We start from the raw sequence: 14,541 nt of genomic DNA on the forward strand, positions 1-14,541 counted from the left end.
AAAAAAGAAAAAGATCCGGACGTAGATCCGGCACCCAGTTGGTAGTCAGTGATAACGAACAATCAAACACGGGTGTCGGATGGTAGCCGTTTTATTTATTTGCCTTCACATTCCTTTACGGTAAATCGTTGGCACGCCTGATGATGTCCTTGGAGAATTGTTGCTGGCTCGAGCCTTCGGCATGGCTTCCTGCCAGGTTCAGGTACATCAAGAATGTGAACGCTGTAAGTCAGTAGAAATGTTTCTGGATCTCAATCACGTACTGGAAATGAAATGAAATATTTAAAAGAATCTACTTTTCATTTCCATTCTACCATTGTTTACAAAATTTGCACCAACTGGGACGTCTAGGTCTAGAGTGATTTGTCAATTTGGCAAAGGCATTGGAATTATTGTGAACAATATGCAATCAGCCTAACGAAGGGAACCACACCTATCAACCCATCGGAAAAGGTGAGATAAAGATGTTTTTGGTTCGTCTGGACTGTGTCCTTGAACTTGGGTTCTTCAACTCGGATTCTTTTCACTAGAAGAACAACACTACGCCCTTTTGCTCTTCGCAACAGTCAAGTTCACACGCACTTCATGCAACCCAAATGCTTTCCCGTGAATACGGCCCACAAAGGCCCACGTACGTCATTCGTGATTGATTGATAAAGCATCCACACAAGGTACATCCGTTACCTTGAACCTACACTTGTTAGATCTATGGCCAGTAAGCCAGTTTGCTTGTACGACTAGTACACAGTGACGGATCTAACGATAGGCGGAGTAGGTGGCCGTCAAAGGCCCCTCCGGCCAGGTGGCCTCGACGGACGGAAATTTGTATGAATGTTGGTAGCAGAAGAAAACCTTTCTTCTAACCATGGTACACTCGCCATCACGGTGGTATGGGAAACGGCCCCTCTTTCTAAGCAATTTATTGCCACACGATCGAACCAATGTCCCTTTAAAGCGTTTTTTCTACTTATCACAACAACAATGTTTTATGTTATTAAAAAATGTTTATATGACTTCATTTTCCATGCCATAAATGTAAGAACGGATCAAGAGAAGGCGAGGATGGCCTTTTTTTGCTTCTTACTTACGGCCAGACAGAATAGTCAGTCCTTTTTCTTACTTCAATCATTATATTTAACGTAATGCAAGTTGACGGTTTATTACTCTTATTCGCCATCTATCGATTTAAAATTCAGCCTAATGAAACAAATCCTTTTTTGTAGAGATATCTTCCGAAAAGTGTACCGAAATTCGAAGTATCTTGTCACAGTTAAAGATCTTAGGCTATGCGCTCCGACACCTTGTAAGAAGCTAAATTCGAATGATGCAGAATCAAGCTTTTCAAGAACCCATGTCGGCTTGAGAATACTTAAATTCTACACCTGAAAAACATCCTATTACTACTGCCATGAGTTTTCTTCTACGAAAACGATGGGACGAGTAGACTTCAAGGAAAGAATTTTACCATCAGCTCTCAAAAAAAAAAGCTTTGGAGCATTTATCTAACACATTCCAATGTAAGTACAAACCAATAAGATGAATTTGGTTTCAAATGTCTATCGATGAGATTTGGCACTCTTTAGCATGGTAAAGGTCAAGTTGAAGGCTGCTTGTTTTTCGTAGGAGGTGTAAATATTTGCCAAATAACATCAAATACAACGATGCATTAGGTGTTAGTTTACTTCTATTGAACTCAATACTGATTTTCGGATAAGTATCATTTGTTTTTTTTCCTTATCCGAATAATGTGTTATTGGAATAGTATTATTAGCGACAATAAGCCAATAATCGCCGTTAGATCTGTTTTTTTGTTCATTAATTGGTAGTATAACTTATTACAATCAATACTCAAATGTTCTGCGGATTGCATAAGTTCAACATAAAAAGGACAATATAAAAATGTCTCTCAAAGTTAAGCGCCTAAAGTTATGCAATATATGTAAAAATTAATGTTTTTCTTCTCAACACTTGGAATCATTGAACGTACAAGCAGGAGTAAAACAATACGTACAAATGTGTTGTCCTATTTTTTTTTAGGAAAAAAAAACTTTTGGATGAAAAATCGTTCCCCATCAACTATAGAGCCTGTCGTACCACCTGTTTGTTGAAACAGCCCCTCAAGCGAGTCTAGTGTCGAAGCATCAAATTCTCCACCTTTTTGGACGCTAACGCCTAACCAAGGGAAGGTAGGGATCTTCATTTGTGATCTTATGAAAAATTGCAAGTACGCGAACGTTAAGCAAAATGGCATAATCTAACGCTGGTGTGGGTGGACTAGCGGTACTGGAATGTGTTCTCACTGGGACCGTTAAGGTTACGTTGCAAAAGAACAATTTATCACGTTTGTTCGGTTGCGAACACGAGCCGTACATTAATTAGTGCCAGCGCGACAACAGCCAAAAGTTCTTTCGGTCGGCAAAGTGTGGGTGAAAGTTTGTGCAATTTTTCTTTTTTGTTGCTTCTTCGTTGCTTAAGTTTGGCATTCTTTGGCAGCTCTTATTGTTTTTAGTTTGTAAAGCAAAAAAAAAGTCATTTTAATGGTGTCGTTAAGCGGTGTTTTTATTTCAACAATCTGACATCAATTGAAATTATGGCGAAAAAAAAAGAAAACAGTAATTGATATTAAATTTGCTAATAAAAACAACAAATATAAACGTTGAAAAGTATCATTTCAAACCTTTGGAATATCGTTTTCGGAAGGATGTGACAGGACGCTAACCGATAGGAAAGAATTATGATGACATTTCCCTGCTGTTCGCGACATACTCATGATAAATGGGGATGCCCTGTTAGGGCCTTGCATCACACTAACCACCATTAGGGATCATTCAACTATTACGTATTTGCATTGTATAATTGATCATGATTCAAGATCTTTTACAGTTGGTTATCGATAGCCTGAGTTTATCCGATGAAGTGGGAAGAATCACTCGTCTTTTTTAATCTATTCGACAAAGGATCTCCAACGACAACAAGCGGGAAAGGAACCACTTTATGAAGGACTAATCTTTCGAACGGTTAAAAAAACACTAAATTTGCGTTTCGTAATAGTTGATTCATCCCTCAGCTCATTTGTTTCCGTTTTTGCATGCGTGATGTTTTATGTCAGCATAATTTAGTTGCTGTTTTTGTTCTCTCTGTGCCCTTTCAAATACTACGCAGCCGGCGTATAATTCTGATGCTGTGTGAGTTATGCACGAACCGACCCGTTGAAGGAAATTTTAAGGACGAACACCCCATTTTTCTCACAACACGGTGTCAAATATTTGCTTACGAGTGCATTCTTCATTTAATGAGTTTTATGCTAATTTCTCATTCGTCAGGTGTGTGTGTTTTTTTTAGTTTCAGTAGGACGCATTAGGAGGCCGGATGTTTGGCAATATTCCGGTAAGGTAATCGCCTGAGAGGTCATCTGCACGTTTTGTTGATTTTCAGTTTCAATGTCATTCGGGTCTTCATGAAAACCGGGAAAGAAATAAAAATTAATCTTCATCGTAAATGTGTTGGTTGTAAAAAGCAAGTGGCTTTTTGGGAAGAAAATTATAGTCTTGGTGTTTTTTTCCTATAAGTACGATAGGAAATGATTGATACGTTTTCTTAACTTTTAAATTTAAATTTATGAGTCATTGTTCGGGATCGTTTACCGTTGAACATTATTTGAGGTGATGGGAAAAGTCCTTTGTTTCCCCGTCACGACATGTTTAGCAATTGTCGCGTTTGCTAACGCGCACGTAATAAATTCATTCACAATGCAGCAATTATTTGAGTGAAAAGAAATGTATTTCAACAAATTTGCATTAAAGTACATCAATTTATAAAATTTTGCTAAATTACCCAACAAAACTAAGCCTTAAGAAATTTTCAAATTTTAAGAATTTTATTATTTGTTTATTATTTTTTATTCTTTTTTTATTTAAAACATTATTTGAGTGAAAAGAAACTTAATTCAACCAATTGGCATTAAAATAAATCAATTTAATTTTTTTTTGCAAAATTTCCCAAAAAAAACGTAAGGGGTAAGCCTTATAAAATTTTCGAGTTGAAAATTTTTTAAAATTTTTTTTCTGATTTTTTATTCTTTTTTTAATTTAAACCACTATTTAAGTGAAAAGAAACTTATTGCAACAAATTCCCATTAAAATATATTACATTTATAAAGTTTGCTACATTGGTGAAAAATGAGGAAAATTTTACATTTTCTCAAACAGGGTAAGGAACTTGGTTCCTCGAATAACTTCTGGCAGAGACATCTGAGGGCATGGCCGTCCAAGAAGAAAATGTAGCCATTGGTGCCATCTATCGACCACAGGTTAAAGATTGGCGATCCGTTGGATACCGACCGAGTTATAGGCAAAAGTTGATGCAAAAATGAGGAAAATTTTACATTTTCTCAAACAGGGTAAGGAACTTGCTTCCTCGAATAACTTCTGGCACAGACATCTGAGAGCATGGCCGTCCGAGAAGAAAATGTAGCCATTGGTGCCATCTATCGACCACAGGTTAAAGATTGGCGATTCGTTGGATACCGACCGAGTTATAGGCACAAATTGGTGCAAAAATGAGCCTTAGTAGATTGACAAATTTATAGATTTTTTTAGTTTTTTTATTTTTTTTATTCTTTTTTCAATTTAAAACATTATTTGAGTGAAAAGAAACTTATTGCAACCAATTGGCATTAAAATAAATCAATTTAATTTTTTTTGCAAAATTTTTCAAAAAAATGGCAAGGGGTAAGCCTTATGAAATTTTCGAGTGGAAAATTTTTTTGAAATTTTTTTCTGATTTTTTATTCTTTTTTTAATTTAAAGCATTACTTGAGTGAAAAGAAACATATTGCAACAAATTTGCATTAAAATAAATCAATTTTTTTAAATTTTGCAAAATTACTCAAAAATGAGGAAAATTTTACATTTTCTCAAACAGGGTATGGAACTTGGTTCCTCGAATAACTTCTGACACAGACATCTGAGGGCATGGCCGTCCGAGAAGAAAATGTAGCCATTGGTGCCATCTATCGACCACAGGTTAAAGATTGGCGATCCGTTGGATACCGACCGAGTTATAGGCACAAATTGGTGCAAAAATGAGGAAAATTTTACATTTTTTCAAACAGGCTATGGAACTTGGTTCCTCGAATAACTTCTGACACAGACATCTGAGGGCATGGCCGTCAAAGAAGAAAATATAGCCATTGGTGCCATCTATCGACCAAAGGTTAAAGATTGGCGATCCGTTGGATACCGACCGAGTTATAGACAAAAATTGGTGCAAAAATGAGCCTTATGAAATTTTCAAATTTTTATAATTGTTTTATTTTTTTCTATTTTTTATTATTTTTTCAATTTAAAACAATATTTGAATGAAAAGAAACTTATTGCAACCAATTGGCATTAAAATAAATCAATTTAATTTTTTTTGCAAAATTTCCCAAAAAAAACGTAAGGGGTAAGCGTTATGAAATTTTCGAGTGGAAAATTATTTTGAAATTTTTTTCTGATTTTTTATTTTTTTTAAATTAAAGCATTATTTGAGTGAAAAGAAACTTATTGCAACAAATTGGCATTAAAATAAATCAATTTTTAAAACTTTATAAATTTCCCAAAAAAAGCTAAGGCCTTAGGAGATTTTCAAATTTATAGATATTTTATTATATGGAGTTTCGCAAAAATTTTCTGAATCGCGTTCGCAAACGCGACATTTGCTAAGCGTTTAGTAACGGGACTAGAGCAAATAAATTTGATTTATGCTTAGTTCCTTTTTCCTTTTCGTTAAATAATAAATTAATAAAGTATGAGCAGCGTTTCAGTGGCGAAGAACAAACATCTAGGGAAATACTTTTAAAACAAGTTTTTTTTCTTAAAACGTGTTTAAATACGTCTGGAAGTTTCATAACTCGCGCCCAACACATCAGAACAGAACTAGTTTGAAAATAAAGTTAAACATGGCAAGAAGCCGTCAAGTTATTCAAAGACCTTACTGCACTTTCAAGCTGTGAGCAATTTGGATTCCATTGGGTTCACTCTTGTTCCCTTGGTTGATACTGAAACAATAAAAACTGTTTCACAAAATGCAGTAGCAGGGACGAGCACCCAGAGCACAGCGAAGTTCAAGTTATTATAAAACGCTTTTCCCCGGTGAACCTAAGAACTCGGCGTAAAACAACAATTTGTTGCGTCTGTTCTTATGTTTTTACTTTTCTTTCAGCCCATAACATAACCTTGTTTGCCGCCACCTTAGTGGGCAACTTATCCTTTCGAGCGGAACAGGTATTTCACGTATTTTCTTTGCATCCTTTTGACTAGACAGGTAGGAAATTTCCAACGGTGGAAATCCAATAAAAACACGTTCTATTCTTAAAGCAACAATCAGAAAGCATGGTATGGGTTGAACATTGAAAAAGGAAGAAAAATCTTCAATGTGGAAAATTTAGTCTCGATGGAAAAAAATTAAACAAAAAGAAACGGTTTACTTTCGTGCTATTGGCTGCTTCCATTTGTAATGCGTAGATGGATTTAAAAAAAGTTTCACAATGAATATGAAATATGCTTCAAAAGAAACAAGATTTTAATAATTTCCAAATAAAATACGAAACATAGAATAACTTTATAATATAATTATAATTAGGTAACGAAAATAAAACACAGCTTATAAATAAATATAAATAAATATAAATTGGAAACCATGTAATGATAGTAAAGAAGAAACAGTATTAAGTTAAAACAAGGATATTATGTCAATAAGGTTCACTTAAAAATAGTATAAAAAAATGTTAAGGTAAAATATCTAATTAATCATTTCATTATTTTTTAAAATAATTTCGGTATCGGTATACATTGAACTTCAAATAATTAAAAACAATAAAACTAAAAGGAAAGCTCGTGCTTTTCTCCTCATTTTTCTACCGGTCGAATACCTCAGGGGGTTTAAAAAATGCCTCAGAATCTTACGGTCTTACGGATCGATCGTACGGTGCGGTTGCAAAAACAACGGAAAAGTAAGATTCAAGTAAAAGGTCGCTCGGATGTTGTGTTGTGTTTCACTATTCCATTTGCCGTGGGTCGGTCGGAAGGATAATGCAATGTTTGGCCGTAATTGGATTTTAACCACAAGAAGTGACCGGTTGCGGTTTTTTATTCCCCGCGTGTGTTGGTAGATGTAAGTTCCTTCATTAAGTCGAACAAAGTGGAAAATTAAATCTATTCCACCGTTCCTCCGTTTGCGTACGACGAAGGTAACACCTAACCAATGCCGATTGATTGTGTTTTGATTGTGCGATGGGCAAACAAGGACATGTTTAAATAGAAAATCATTCAAGCAGAAGTTTAATAAGATTACCCTCTTTTTTTGATCATTATAAATTTATGCCGAGATTAAGAATAAATTGTAGTGAGCATCAAAGGAAAGCATATAAATTCCGTATCTACCATCAAGAAATCTCTTTCGCTGTAAATGAAAGTAAAAGTGTAAGCTTTATGAATGGAAATGTTACCAAGAATGGCCAGCTTATCACGCTTTTCCATCAATCGCATTTGCTTGTTAAAAGTTAATTTCCATTGAGAGCTCATTTACATTCCATTTATCCATTTATGCCAGTGAAAAGACAGCCCGTAAGCAGCATAATAGCATTCCAATGAGTCAATGTGCTTTGGAAAGGGACGATGATGTACTAATTTATGTACAAGTCTGTTAGAGCCATTTTCCACCTCTGTTAAAGTTTCCGACGACGAGACGGAGATGACACACCTTTCACACGGTTGAATGAACGCACCAGACTGCAGAAGTCGGATAAGCAGAGAAGATAAAAATCACGTGCCTTCGGGTATCTTTTATTATCGATATACACAACAACGGATCACAGCCGTTAGTGCCTGGTAAGTGTCTGGAAACCTTTCCAAACCATTATAATTAAGGTTGACAGCGTGGAAAGCCGATTGGATCATTCAGCCAACTACACACACCCACACACACAGAATAGTTGGTTTAGTGGCGTAATGTTTGTGTGGAAGATTACGGTGAAGAAGCTGGCAAACCGCCAAGGTCAGGTATGTGTCGAGATCTGGGGAATCTTATCTTAGATAAGCCTGCAGAACAGCCTCCAGGCGAAAAAGGGACACCTCGACCAGACAATCTCAACCCCCCCCCGCCCCGCCCCCACCTTCGTTTCCGGTTTTATGTGTTGGTGTTTATCTTAAACATTGCGCACCTCATCAAAGGCCACTGATTGATCGAACGTGGTACAGGAATGGTGTCCTTAGGTACCGGAGAAAAGGTACAAAATGGAGTTTGTTTTGTTTACCTTTTGCCTTTGCAACCCCCAAAAAGTCGCCCCCGGGGCTAGTGAAGGATCTCGGAAGTGCGAAAAAGGTATTCGCAGTGATTGAATGGAACGCTTCAACGGAATGCAATGGATTTCCGGAACGTTTTGCGCTGCTTGTGTTGGTGTGTATGTTTGGGATCGTTAAAATATTTTACTATTACGCAGCTATTCCCTGGTATGGTATGCGAACGAAAAAGCAAAACCATCAGAAACAGAAACAGTTATGAAGTGTTTCCTCTTGTGGAATACACACACTCTGCTGAGAATTGGGACACCGGAACATGTTGCGAAAGTTGTGACTAGAATTTAGAGTATTTAATTACGCATTGCTGAAACACATTTCAAATTTTCGTTTCAATTGAATACACACATTCACGGGAGATCGCTTTTGTAAAATTACGATTCATTATGTCTGACTTTGTGGGGGTGGGAATTCAAAATTTGAATCGTTTCTTGTACAACCGATTCCTACTGCAATATGGAAGCTTTTGGGTGCTTTATGTAGTTGTTGTGCACGTGACGATTCTGTGGGAAAAGCTCGTTCCCAGCCGCATTTTATGCTGCGTATGGGATGCAGTGTTCCAAAGACTTTTCGTTGAATTTCCTGCCAGTTCTACCGCATCAGTGTACGACGAAACAATCGGCAAGGTATTTGGCCACAGCTTGCCATAAAATGGTGCCGCAAACGAACAAAAGACATACTTGCGAAGCGAAAGTTCTGTTCAGCAGCACTGAAGCGGAATAATTCTCTTTGATTTTACTTTTCTACCGGGTTGGATTGTTTGAATTTTTAGTGTGCGATAGGCAAAAGTTGGGTTTATATCTTTGTGAAAAAAAGATTTTTTTCCATTTAACATACTTTATATTAAACAGATTAAAACAAGTCAAAAAATTAAATTAATTATATAGTATTATAATATGCTTACGGTTATAAACTCTTTCATTGTGCATATTGCATACTTTCAGGCGCATTCATATGCGTAACATAACAACATTTTCATTTTTAATCTTTTTTGTCCTTTTTTTGTCCTTTTTTTGATCTCCCAAAGTCCTTAACCACGTCTTTCATTTCTTTTACCTTTTTATCATCGAAGTACGAGATTTTTGCGACCAAAAATAGGACAAAAACTGAATGGGATGAAAGCTTGCAATGCATTTCCATTTCATTGCACGACATCGATGTGCTTGTGATGACTGTGATGACTTCATCAACGTGCAATCAGTCTTTGTGTTGTCGATTGGATTAGGATTCGTTTTGATATGTGGAGGAAGAATTTCTCAGTTTGAAGCGCAACTGCAACGATGCACTATTTCACATTTTAGGGGGGGAAAACGTATATCAAAATTCAAGTTTTCTACACAGTTCATGTACCCATAGAACGTTTATTGAGCTGATGATGGTTGAGCTAGTTTTCTTCATAAACTCATCCGATACAAAAATGTATGTGGGTTTTTGACACATAAAACACATTTTACCTGCTGTAGAGAATAATATTTGCAGGTTTTGAACACTTTGCACAAAATCGTTTCTATCAAGTCGACGGTAAATTCACTTAAAGTTGCTCAAATGATCATCGTGGGAGCAATCATGAAAACACAGCTTTTGTGAAGCAATAACAAAAAAAAATGCATTCTCCCACTGTAAAATCAACGACAGACTGTGGTTCAACGTTCCTGATCGTTCTTGTACAGTTTCATGTTTCTTTTGCGTAGTCGTAGGACGTAAAATGGACTTGCGCTTTTTTTCTGCTGTATTCGAAATTGATTGACATGTATTGTGTATGTAGGGAGGGTTGAGAAAGTGTTTCCGATAAAGTAAACTTCTCGGCCTACACTGCATCGTTCGGAGCTGTGAAACATGTTAAAAAGTCAACCTGTTGAATGGCGTGTTTTTCTTTTCTCCCATCACACCCAGTATGTAAACGAACCGTACACGATAAAATATGAGTCTATACGGTTGTTTTTCCCCAAATCGCTCCATTGATCCCGGTACCGGTCAGTATGCATAGGCGGTCGGAATAAATTTATAGCCGACACACTATACATATGAGAGTGAATGAGATGAGACGAACAAGAACGGTTCCAAGTAAGAAAAAAAAGGAACACTCAAAAAGTTGCTCTTGAATGGTCATGTTTTGAATGAGAAATTATTTACCAGCTAGTGTAAAACATTCAACACCATCTGGCTGGTGTAAAAGTAATCCACACCGAATCATAAAAGGACATGAGCGTCTCTAACGAGCGTTCGGTTCCCTTTATGGTTGCATATGAAAGCAATACAATCCAACCAAAAATGGATAAAAACGCTACAAACTCTGTGTATGAATATGGTCGAATTGTCTTGTAGGAAAGTTGGTTTCGTTGTTTCAATGATTTTGTTACCTTCTTGTTTTCTGCTTCCTTCCCAAAATTTGCGTACGATTTCCCAAATGTGTGAGCATGGTGAAATATTTAAATTTATGTTACAACGCCGATCATCTTGTGTGATGTGAGGAAACGAAGAATACAACGGCCAAAAGCACAATAGAAGCATCATGATATTTACATTTGTGGAAGCGGATCGTTAAGTTGTTCTTCGTCGGTTTAACACACAAATACTCGAAGCACATTAGCCTACGGAACCATTTGGGAGCGTTTTTGTTTTCTTTCTACCACCGAATTCCACAAAAAAAGCAATACAAACAATTGAAACATGCTTTACACATTGCATTGCTGGAAATGTGACGATAAGAGGAAATCTAGAAAGTAGCTCCAGTTCATACGGGTTTGTTCATGGGACGACAATCGAGTACCGTTTTCTTATAATCGAAATTGAGTATTTTTGTTTGGAAAACACCACCCAAAAGACAAACTCCTCATTTCTGTGCGTTGCTGTAATATAGAAGAAAGCCCGCACGAAAAGAAAGAAAAACACACAAAAAGCTTAAACCACCGTACAATTCAAGGTAGTCGAGTCGAAAGGAAAATGTGCTACAACTTCGATTTCATTTTGGCAAACAATGGTGAAAATGGTGAAAACCACAACGCAGCCACTTCGTGTTTGCGTTTGCGTTTGCTGCAAGGGCTGAATATTTAATAAAAGCACGACAGATTTACTTTACTGCCAATTCGCTTGCACATTCAATATCCGTTACTTAAAGGTATCAACCGTCCACAGGAAGCAGGAATTTCTCCACCAAAGGCATTCATTTCGCCCCGAAATCGATTGCAATAAAAAGCGATATCACATTCCGATCGCTTGTCCCCGGGTACACGGTGTTGTGTGGGGAAGCATTTAAGCATGATGCTTTCGGTCTGTTTTTGTCTCCAGTTTTATGACCACACGTAGCGATACTTCCACACATCCCAGTCGATTGCAAACTCGATATTTGATAGTAACGGAAATCGAGTTTGTACTACGAGAGTAGGGTGTGTTTGATTTAGAATGTTCCACAGTCAGGATGTCAGTGAACAGGGGCAGCTTTGTCAGTCGTTGTTTGGCAAAGTATTGTGTATGGGTGGGTGAATGTGAAAAAACAATTTAAAAAAGGAAGGAGAGAAAGAGTAATCTAACACCAGTCCCCAGTGTGAGTTTGATTTAGTTTTGTTTCTTATGTCACCCGCAAGGGTATATATCGAGAGCAACTCACTTGACACCTCGGCAATGACCTAGAGACCGAAACTTGGCGTCCACCAGTTCCGGTAGTCGAATATATTTTCAATTTTTAACAACGGGTCTTCTTCGGAACATGTTTTACGATATTTGTAGGTTATCTTGTCATGTGTTACGTCCCAATGGCGTTGCCCACCATCGGCTACGGAATGTATTTACGTTAGCCATGAATCATTGGATAGGATTCAATACGGACATGTTGCAGCAGGAAATAAGATACTCCAAGTTTTCCCCCGGATAAAGGGTGACAGGAAAAACTTTACACATTGAGTGTTGGATGCGGTTCGAATGAAATGAAATTGAGTGCAAAAATGTCACCTGCAAAATAGTACACATAAATAATTGATAAACAGGTCCATCATGGAGGACTTTCTTGAGATATTTTTTCGAACGTAGTTGGTCCTGTTGCTTTAAAGAACAAACTAACGAGTTGATGTTCATTGTGCTTTGTAGCCTTTTTGTTACGTGCTTACGTTCTCGTACCATTCTCCTGGGTTCAATTCTCGGGTGTATTTTGGGAAGAAGATGGCGGATAAAATTATTACGCGGGAGTATCTTTTCGGTAAACAGTTTTGATTAACTTTGTTAAGTTGTTTTGTCAATAAAAACCACTGTTCCTTACTACAACGATGCAAAGGCAGAAGAGAAGATACACCTTGCTGTGTGCGGAAAGTTCGCTGTGAGAAAATTAAAATTCCTCATGAAACATTGTTTCCGTAGCTGTGTTCTCACTTCCCTTGGGTATTTTATTATGCAAACTAGTGTCAAGTTCGTACACAAGCACCATCTGCAATTATTCACCCTACAGTGTCGACCTTCCGGAGATGTGTGTTATTGTGTTCAGCTTGTTAAGGAATATTATCATACTTGTACAAACGTTGGAAGCAGCCGGCGTCTTTGCTGCAGGAACGAACGGGAGTAAACACTTGAGCATAAAAGGTGCTTCCAGAGGGTCCTTGCCCTACTTCCCACGGACATACGCATAGTAACGAAGGCAACGTTTTGTTTAACAACAGCCAACGGTCATTATAACGGATGAACTTGGATTGATTCCACAGGACGTAGGAAGTTAGTAATAGTTTCGTTCGTTCCCACATAGTAATAGACTCTCTTGTCTACCATGGTTGGTGGTTGATGGCTTCCAACGTTAATTAATTTATATCAATGGTCTGTCACGTTGAGACATTACAGAGTAATTATGGTTGAGTTTCAACGAAAACCCCGGCCGCCTTCTTCTATTCATGTGGCAGTTTAGCTTTCCGCGGAATACCCTCTAACTGAGGCGTGTAGTTTGAAAGCGTTTCAATAAGATGCTCCGATAAACAGGAGATAAACAGTTCCAGCAAAACGGCTTCAGGCTGCCGTTAAGAACTTCCTGCAAGAGCAACAGACGATGAGTGCCACACTCAGAAAGAGTTGTGGCGCTGGTAGAACGGATGTTTAGCGTGAAAATTGATTAACTATCCGAGTGTTCGTGGAAATGACGATGGTATGATGGAGTTTTTTTTTTGAGGGCCAACAATTCGAATAGTATGTTGAGCTGATGGTATCAATCTTCAGCAACAATCCAGCACAGACAGTGATCTACCAAATATTTGTCGAAACACAGCAGACAACTCGGATGGATATTTTAGTTGCGTGAAGTTTTAAAAGCTTCTTGCTTTCGCTTCCATTTGCCCGATGAGCATGAATCCTGCATGAATAATAAGTTAACCGGTTGCTGGAAGTAGCTATATAGTGAGAAAGTTGCACAACACTTAGCGCTAACGGATCCAGTTTCTGTCTACCGAGGATGGGAAAAGGTAAGTGTTTTTCCACCTTGCGATGTGGCCTTTTGAAAAATTGAAAAAAAACTTGCTTTACCAGACTTTACTTTGAAATCAGATAGGCATGATTGGTAATATAGCGAACGGTAGAAAAATAAAACGAAATTCATCCGTTGGATGGAAAATTAATTTCACTTAAAGTGTACCTTTTACCGCTTTGCTTTGTATTAAAGAAACAGTTTTCAATCTATGTAAATAATCCAACAATTCTTCGAGGGTTTAGATTCTACGGTTCGTCGCTTGGGGAATTAGAAAATCAGGTAGCTGAAACCTTTAATTTCCATTTCTTAAACAAGAAAAAAAAACAAAACAAATCTCAATAATAAATACTGTTTTCCATTAAATTAAGCACCGTTGCGTTCTCAAACGGTCATAATTAAGGCACCCCGTGTTCAGCACACACACACCCCCCCAACACACATTGATTAATGGGAACGATTTGTTCGGCAAGTTCTCATCATTCTTACACGCCCAGCGGAGGGGCTCATTTCGAAGTTGACAAGGCAGTTTGTTTATCAGATTGCCTTCAGGGAATTGGAAACTTGTCTGAACTTCACAGAAACCCTTGTTAGACAGCTCCAAACAAAGGCAGCTTTCGGTATTTAACGAAGTTTTAGTTATTGTTGAACCTAATTTTAAACCCGGATTGCATACTTTCGGGGGCAAAAAGAGTTCGAAAGTATGCAATCCGTAGTACACAACACTATTTTGGAAATGAATTTTACTTTAGATTTAAACTTGGTATA

The sequence above is a fragment of the Anopheles funestus genome, chromosome 2RL (genome assembly GCF_943734845.2).
Source record: "Anopheles funestus chromosome 2RL, idAnoFuneDA-416_04, whole genome shotgun sequence".
NCBI classification, from domain to species: domain Eukaryota; kingdom Metazoa; phylum Arthropoda; class Insecta; order Diptera; family Culicidae; genus Anopheles; species Anopheles funestus.